General features: G+C 49.4%; 1 protein-coding gene across 1 annotated transcript in view; it reads right to left on the bottom strand.

Moving 5' to 3' along the window:
- The window catches only part of PRR5L (proline rich 5 like), a 67768-nt gene extending 60011 nt beyond the window's left edge, over window positions 1–7757 (bottom strand). The window contains exon 1 of the mRNA XM_054585895.1: window positions 7648–7757. The gene's annotated coding sequence lies outside the window, so the exon portion shown is untranslated. The remainder of the gene's footprint in view (window positions 1–7647) is intronic.
- Between the last annotated feature and the right edge of the window lie 556 nt (window positions 7758–8313).

Consider the following 8313-nt stretch of genomic DNA (forward strand, 5'->3'; position numbering starts at 1 on the left):
ATCTCTAACAGCCTTTGCTAAGTCCAGAGGACTCAGAGCACTGACAATTTAGACTCCTCCAGCAGTAATTATTTCATCACATCATTCATCACCACCCTGGCCTGCAAACCACTGTATAATCACCAGAAAAATCCCCTGCTTTGGTACCAGTCAAGCAAAAATGTGGGGAATAACCACACATCTTATTTATTCATCTATACACCCCACTTTAAGTGTCAAGTTTCTTGGAGTGCAAATTATTTGGGTGTGGCCCATAAACACCATCCAGGGAGATTCTGCAGTGCCTACACCAGAGGATAAACCAAAAAGTCTAGACACAAGCAAGCAGGAGCTTGACTGACCATTACGTGAATAATTGCATTTCTGACATGTAACATATTTAAAACCCTGGTGGGCGACAGAGCAGTCCAGAGCTACTGTCTGGCAGCCAACACGAGGTGCACTGTGGGGAAACATGCTCTAAACTAACATGTGCTACTTATTAAAAATTAGCTGTACTCTCTCAGTTGCAGGAAGAGGACGAAATGCTTTTTCAAAAGAAGATGAAGGGAAAGGAAACTTCTCCCCAGGTCATGTGGTCAGGTAGAAGAGCCTTGAATAGGGGGTCAGAAAGCCAAATGCACTCTCAGATCTGATCATTTCACGGAGGTCATGAGTTCAACTCAAGTGCGTGCAACACCAGAGGAAAGGAGAATGGAGTATCTGCACCCCAGGGGCTCAGGGTCTTGCAGGAAATACTCAAAAGTAACGTTATAAGTGCAACTGGACACCAAGAGCTGCAACGGAAGATGGGCAGTTGCAACAAGATTGAGGCAGAAAGGTTAAATCACCTTCTCCGGTTACAAGGCAAAACTAATGAAAGGCCTACACAATGAGTTCTCCATTTTCTTGCCCTGTTCTGCTAAAGAACATGGACACTAGAGACTGGGAAAGAAATTTTGGGAAGGCAACACAAGCTTCCCTAAGTAAAGCTCAATGAATATGTTTTTTTGTCTGACAGGCAAGGATGGGATGAACATACCACATTTCAACAAATATCTGGTGAGCACCTACTCCCCTAGGCACCAAGATGAGCCAGATATGGATAATAAAGGGAAGAATAAGAAAAGGACCAAAGGCAGGGACAGCAAACTCAATGCCTGGGGGGAATGAGGCAGGGAACACTGCCAGGGTTAGAGGGCCAAGGTGGACTGCAACCAACGAAAAACACCATTCACACCAAACAAAAACACCGTTCACACCAAACAAAACCCGTCTGAGGGCAAAGCTTGAGCCCCTTGGGTTAGAGTGGCTGCAGGCAACATGCACAGGGCTGGAGGGACGAGGGGGAGAGACAGGTCGACGAGGCAGGCCAGAGGAAGGATGAATCCAGTCCCGGGCAAAATAAGCAAAGTAATTAAACCAATAAAATAAAACTCCAAAGGCCTGTGGCATCATACTCACCACGAACCTCTGCGCAGTGCTTTATAGTTTCCAAGTTCATGATCAAGTCATCTCATTTGATGTTCCAACAGCCCGATGAAGCAGGCATCATTATTACCCCTACTTTAGAAGTGAAGAATTTCTGGAGCCGAGCATGTGAACTCTAGGCCCCCAGCTATGGAGGGACACACTGGGACTCAAGCCTAGAACTTCCACTTTTCTGGAATTTCAAAGAGAAACTCTCCAGGCTATTGCACTTCCTAAATATCTTCTAAGTGATCCTAATGTACAACCAGGCTTGAGAACACTGGTCTAGACCAACGTTCTCAACTGGGGTGATTTTGCCACTCCCTCCCTTCTCCCAGGAGATGTTAGGCAATGTCTGGAAGAATTGTGGGTTGTCATAACTGTGGGGAGTGGGGACGGATGATGCTATAGGCATCTAGGGGGTAGAGACCAGGGATGCTGTTAAGTACCCTACAATGCACAGGATGGTGCCCCACAACATATTATCCAGCTGGAAATGTCAATACAGCCAAGGCTGAGAAACCCTGATTTAGACTCTAGCGCCTGGCTCCTAAACTGTGATCTGAAAATCAGTAGAATTAACGCCACCTCGGAGCTTGTTAGACATCCAGGCCCCAACCCAGAGCCACTGAATCAGATTCCTGGTTTAACGCGATCCCAAGGTGGTTCGTGTGCAGTTGGAGCACTGCTCTAGGCCACGCTCCCTTGGCCATCCCAGACTTTCAGAACAGAAAGGGACTTCCACAGAAGGACAATCTCATTGTTTTGTAGACAGGAAAGCTGAGACCTAGAACAACCGAGGAACTGGCCGAGGGTCCCAGAGCCTGCCCATGGCAGCACCCAGGTCAGATGGCAGATCTCAGTCCCCTGACCTGTGACGTCTCTGAGATGCCACTTGGGGCCACAACCCAAACTCTTTCCATAGCTCTCCTCTCTGCAAAATTGATACCAACCTTTCAGGTGTCTGGTGGGGGGGGGCTTCTGTGAAGCCTAAAAGGAAATGAATGCCCTGGTGGTCAAGAATTTTTTTATTAGGGAGGTGGGAGGGGGTAATGGGGGAAAGAAGAGGAAGGGTCCAGGAACAAGTATAAATGACCCATGGAGGGTGGGGACAGACTGTGGGAGCAGGGGTGGGGGGTGCAAGGGAAGGCAACAGAAGAAAATTGGGACGACTGTAATAGAACAACCATTTTTTTAAAGAAGAATTTTGTATTAAATTATCTCAGAATACCCCAGAGGGGTATTTGCCCACTCACTTTTTCCTCAGCGTGTTTTACATGGCAGTGACCACGCAGCTCCCACGGTGGTGGACGGCAGCAGGCAGCAAGCCGGAGCAGCCTGCTCCTGTCTGATGGCAGCAGTCGACACGGTCTCCCCCAGAGACAGCTGGGGAGTGAGCCCGAGCCAGTTCCAAAGCAGTAGTTAGAATTAACCCGCAAGTGTAAAAGGGTTTACACAGAGGATTTACGCAGCTGAGGTCAGGAACAGGTTGTGGCAGGGTTTGAGGCAGCTTAGTTCGGAATAACACAGACACATGTCACAGCCTTTGCTGGATTTGTGCCCCAGTCCTTGGGAAAAAGACAAAAACAAACTCTCTCAGCTATTCTCCCAGGCTCAGCTTAAGCTGACATATAGTCTAGTTCCTGAGCGGCTGAAGGAGACCAAAGTGGTCCCTTAATCCTAGTGTTCACTAGAAACCTAACTGCTGACACAGACACCATCCACGAGACACAGAACCCAGCCTATGTCAAAAAGAACCAACAAAACTGGAGAAAGTTCTGGAACCAGTGAAGGGAGAAGCAAAAAACTGAAGATGTTACTGGCAATTGGCAAGCAGCTGAAGTGGAAACAGAACACCAATGGGTGCGTGACAGAAATCTCCACACCTCAAAATTGAGGGCAGGGAAAGAGAATGAAAGCCCAGAGAGGCCAATACATGCTTTTGTGTAATGTATGATTCTACGCAAAATAAACTATACAGGTAATTATGACAGGTTACTTGGGCAGTAGCAGGGGTAGATGTTGACCAGGATTTCCCATAGGCCCACGATCAAAAGAGGGAGAGAGAAGAAGATCTTTAAGCAAGCTTTATTGCTCTCCAAAACCCTTCTGGCCATAGCTGACTCCTAAGCACACCAGGGCCAAGAACAGGGTCAGGCCAGTGAGGCACTCTCTTGGGGTCCTGTCCTCAGGTTCAGGTCCTTGATGCTTCAACCTGCCTAGTCCCAGTTCCAAGACGCACACACCACCCACTTTGATAAGGAACACTTTTTTTTTTTTTTAAGTTCAAACACAAAGTAAAGGTGGCTGATTTTCATTCAGGCCTATCCTTACATGATAGGAAATAAGATGAACAAGCCATGATCTATCCAAAAAGCTTCACATAGGTGTCCTTCAACTCCTGACAAAGAATTTGGTTGACTGGTTTGCTCTCCAGAGGCTGACAGGGGCAGCTGAACCTGGCTGGAGCTTCTGCTTTTTAATGAATATATAATATCTATTGTCCTGCTACAGAAATGGAATATTTTTTTAAAGGGGTGGTGGGGGGGGGTGGTAGAGAGGCTGAGAGTGTCCTCTACACACTAGAAGAATAGAAAAAAGCCTCCAAAATCCCAGACTATGTTGGAGCTGGAACAATTGAGGGTTTAAAAAAAAAAAAGAAGTCAAATTTAATAGACCATTTAAATTCCTAGTTGATGGTAATTAGAGAGCAAACAGCATGTCTTTAAACCCTGCTAGACAGAACTTAATCCAATTTAGATAATCACTAACCTTTGCTTTTCTCTTTCTCCCTTTCCTCTAAATAAAATGCAAGAATTGATCTACAAAGGCCATAAACTGGCAAAGCATAAGAAAAGGATATTTAAAGAGAGTGATTGGACAAAGGTTACCTCAAAGTGTCAAGTCCAATTAAAACGAAAGCAGGTCTCATGGGCTCCCTAATTCATATCGACTCTAACCTGAGGATTCTAACCAGGCATCTTCACAGCAGAAGGCATGCCAAGGGAGGTCAAGGTACTTCCTCCCTGGCTCCTCGCCTCTGGGCACCTCATCTGGCACGCGGCGCCAGTCGCCAGGTCTTGCTCCGCAACGTGACAGCCATCCCCTGCCAGATCACACTACGTACAACGCCGCTCTCCTTCTTCCACGGAATGACTACTGTCAGAATTATCCAGGCTGTCCCTTCAGTTCCTCCATTGTTTACCCACCTCCTGTCCTGTCCCTTCATTTCAGAGTTCCTGCGCTGCTCTGCTATCAACTTCCAATCCAGAAACTTCCACATGAACCACTAGGACCTTCCAGAGTTCTCTGACCCTGGGTTCTTCATGGAAGGCCTTCCAAGTTAGATATCAAAATGTACTGGGAAGAACAAGGAGCTTAAGTTAATGGCTATGTCATGTCAGGAAAGTAAGGAGCCTCTCTAAGCTTCCATTTTTCACACCTGAAAGTAGAGAATAGAATATCTACCCACTCAGGTCGTTGGAAGGCTCAAATAGCATTACCATGGTTATACCTGGCTCACAGTATTTGCAACAAAATATATATGTTGGCTCATTTAACCGTAGAAGTTTCAAAGCAAACCTTAGATCTCCAGCCCTTCACAAACGCCTGAATTAACTCAAGTTCACCTTTAATGCCTCAATATCCCTTTACATCATCTATGCTCCCACCCTCCCTCTGGGGTCCACGTGGGACCTTCCCTTGTAAAGAGAATAACACTCTCTCTGTCCCCAAATTCCTAACCCCAACTCCCATTAAAAACGCACAAAATACTGGATTCCCAAATTTCAGCAAACTGAGGTATGAACTCACACTAACTTGTTAACAAACGATAGCTTCTACAAGCATCGCTTTTAACAAGCATTTGCATTCTGTGTACAGAGAGGCAACTCTCGGAAACAAACTTTTAATGACAGATGAAACACAATAGGGAACTTCCAGAGGGGCTCAAACTCTGTTTCTCAAATCAATTCTGCATTGACCTAGCTCTGCAAAAAAGATTAAAAGGGAAAAGTTTGCAATTCAAGAAAGATTTCGGTATATTTTACCTTGTACTAGGGCAGTGCAAAAGGAATGGCCTCACGGAAGTATACACATGCATACCGCAAACCCTTGGGCTAGAGAAATAATTAAGAAATCCACAAAGTCCTTATTAAATTCAATTTTCTACTGATAAATGGTTTAAATAGTGCACATAATCATCAATGAACAAAAAAGATTATGATTTAGTTCTGGATGACCAGCATGAAATTTTCACCCAGCAGTTCAATAGGGTTCTAAAGACAGGACGAGAATTTTTTTTTCCCCCAATAATTGAGCCACTGTGTGAGGAAGGAAGGAAGGAAGGAAGGATGGACAGACAATAGGGGGACTAATTTATCTCTAATGCCTTTCTTTTTGACACCATTAATGGTTCTGGCTGTTAGAAGCATCAATAAATACTGAAAGGACAATGGTTGACGTTGGAAAAACCTACAACAACTTTGTGTATTAACCAGGCATTGTTTCCCTTATCTGCTACATTCTGTGCTCTGCACACACCCTAGGGTCATATTCTAGGGCTCAGTCCGGCCACCAGAGAAGACAGGCCAGCCAGGTTCTGCAGAGGAGCACCTCATTGTTCACAGTCGCACAAGGAACCTTACACCACAAACTAAATTTAAAACGTGGCTAAATTAGTTTCTGCAAGCTACATTTCCCCTCCTGACTAGCTGCTGCGTGTTATCAATAGAGCCTCCTACCCTAGAGCAATTCACCAGCATTTAGCAGCATTTTGCAGCATTTAGGCCAATGAAATGTCAAGTCTGCAACGCAAGGTGGTCAGGATCGCCAAAAGGAGGTCAAAAAAGGGCGGCTTCCAAGGCTTGATTAGCCAGCACCCTTTGGTGGGGGTGGAGGGCAGAAGATGGGTACAATCTGGACCCGTAGCGTTTGTGATTGCTTTGGTCCTTTGCACGGATCACTTGAAGTTGCATGTCTCGTCTGGTCCAGAACTGTGGAGACTCACTGCAGTCCCGAGCTTTTTCCGCTCTGGCCTTCGGAGCAGACGCGCCGCTGAGCTGCAGCGCGTGAGCCGTCGGTCTTATAGGGCGCATCGCAGTAATTGAAACCTTGCGTACCGCAGGATTGCAGTGGCATCTATAAATACTCGCCGCCTCACTGCTGACAAACAAAACGCGGGCTCCTGGCACAGCAGGGGCGGCGGCATGAGACCGAGGGCAGGGGCCGGGTGGAACAGGGGAAAACCCTACTTACTGCCAGCCAGGGAGGCACCCAGAGCCGACTTGTGAAGCACAATTTGCAAGTACACAACCAGCTCTGACCCGCAGCGGCCACCCCAAGGGAGAGGGCTGGGATGGGAGCATCTGCAGCTGCCGGGGCAGGGGCTCCAGGGCGCCCACCCTCCCTCCCCCGCCCCCGGGCGCAGTGAGCTCATGCGCGCACAGTAGGCGCGCAGGGGAAAGCCTTGCCAAATGGAGGGCGGGCGGGAAAGATGAAGTGAAAGAGGATGCCGCCGGCGCCGAGAGCCGCCTGCCCGGGCTGGTCTCCCACGCGCTGTGCCCCGGCCTCCAGTCGGCGCACGTCCAGCGGAGCGCGGGACAAAGCGGCTGCCTTCCCGGCCCTCGCCTCCCACGCCTCCCTCCGGAAAAAAGAGGATGGCAGGGAAAGATGGGCTGTTTCGGGGCTGCCCCACAAGCCAATGGAGAATGAGAAAGACAAACAAGCAAACTTTCTTTTTCGATCTTTTGACTCAGGCTGGGTCCCACGATCGGCGGCATCCCCCATCCCAGCCCACAATGGTGCCTCGCCCACCATCATCAGTCCCGGGACTCTGGGCGTGTCTTCCCTCTCCCCACCAGGGGTTCTGGAGTCCAGTTCTCTACGCTTGTCGGCAGTGTCCGACCCAAAGATACTCAACCTCGTGGGGGCCCCTAGCCGGTTGCCCCCATATGAGACGCTTTCCCCAAGTCCCGTTTCCCCACGCTCCACCGGATGGTGCGCGGAGTGCCCCGCGATTTTGGTCTCAATCCTGTGCCACTGCTGAGCCAACGACTCTGCCCCTCCCGGAGATTCCCCAGTCACCCCCTTAGGGTCCCGCGAGCGAGTCACTTCAAGTCATGTACACCCGCAGCTCACGTCTCCCCAGACTCCGCGAGCCCAGGAAAGTTCCAGGTCTTCCCAAGAAAGTTTTCTCACCGGAGAGAAATGAGCGACTTGAATGGCGCTCCCCGCCGCGCTCCGTCCGGCTCACCCTCCTCCGTCCTCTCCCAGCTCTGCCCTCCGCGGGGTCCCGTCCAGCTTCAAGACCTCTCCAGTGCGAGTCAACAAGCCCGGCGGCCGCCGAGCTCCCAGACTCGGGATGGTGACACGTTTCCCTCCTCTCAGCTTACGGCCTCCTCCCCCGCCCTCCACCCCCGCCTCCTCCTCCTCCCACTTTTCCTGTCCTGGGTTCGTCGCTTCAGTTTCTCTCCCAGGGCTCTCACCGCCCTCCATCCCACTCCCCCCGACCAGCGGCAACTCGCACCCTAGGGAGGAGGAGAAGGGGAAAGGGGGCGCCTGCACTGACACCCAGTTCAACAATTTCAGGAAATCCAACTATTTAACTTGAAAAGCCAGGGAGGATGCAATAGGTCAAGGGAGCTCGGTGCTGCGTTTCCCCCGCACACAAGACGGGACCCCACCCCCCGCGGCGGTATCTCCCCCCGCCAACCCCACACGACAGGAAACACTACCAAGGATCCCAGGGGTGATGCGAAGGCTCCGTGGTGAACTAGAGCTCGGAGCTTTTGTTTTTCTAAGAAATAGCCCCCAGGCCCATTCCAGAAGTTTTAAGTGCATTCGTGAAAATACAAATTTGGTGAA

This window comes from Pteronotus mesoamericanus, unplaced genomic scaffold (assembly GCF_021234165.1).
Source record: "Pteronotus mesoamericanus isolate MK-2021 breed Mesoamerican mustached bat unplaced genomic scaffold, CSHL_Meso_final contig_90, whole genome shotgun sequence".
In the NCBI taxonomy this organism is placed as follows: domain Eukaryota; kingdom Metazoa; phylum Chordata; class Mammalia; order Chiroptera; family Mormoopidae; genus Pteronotus; species Pteronotus mesoamericanus.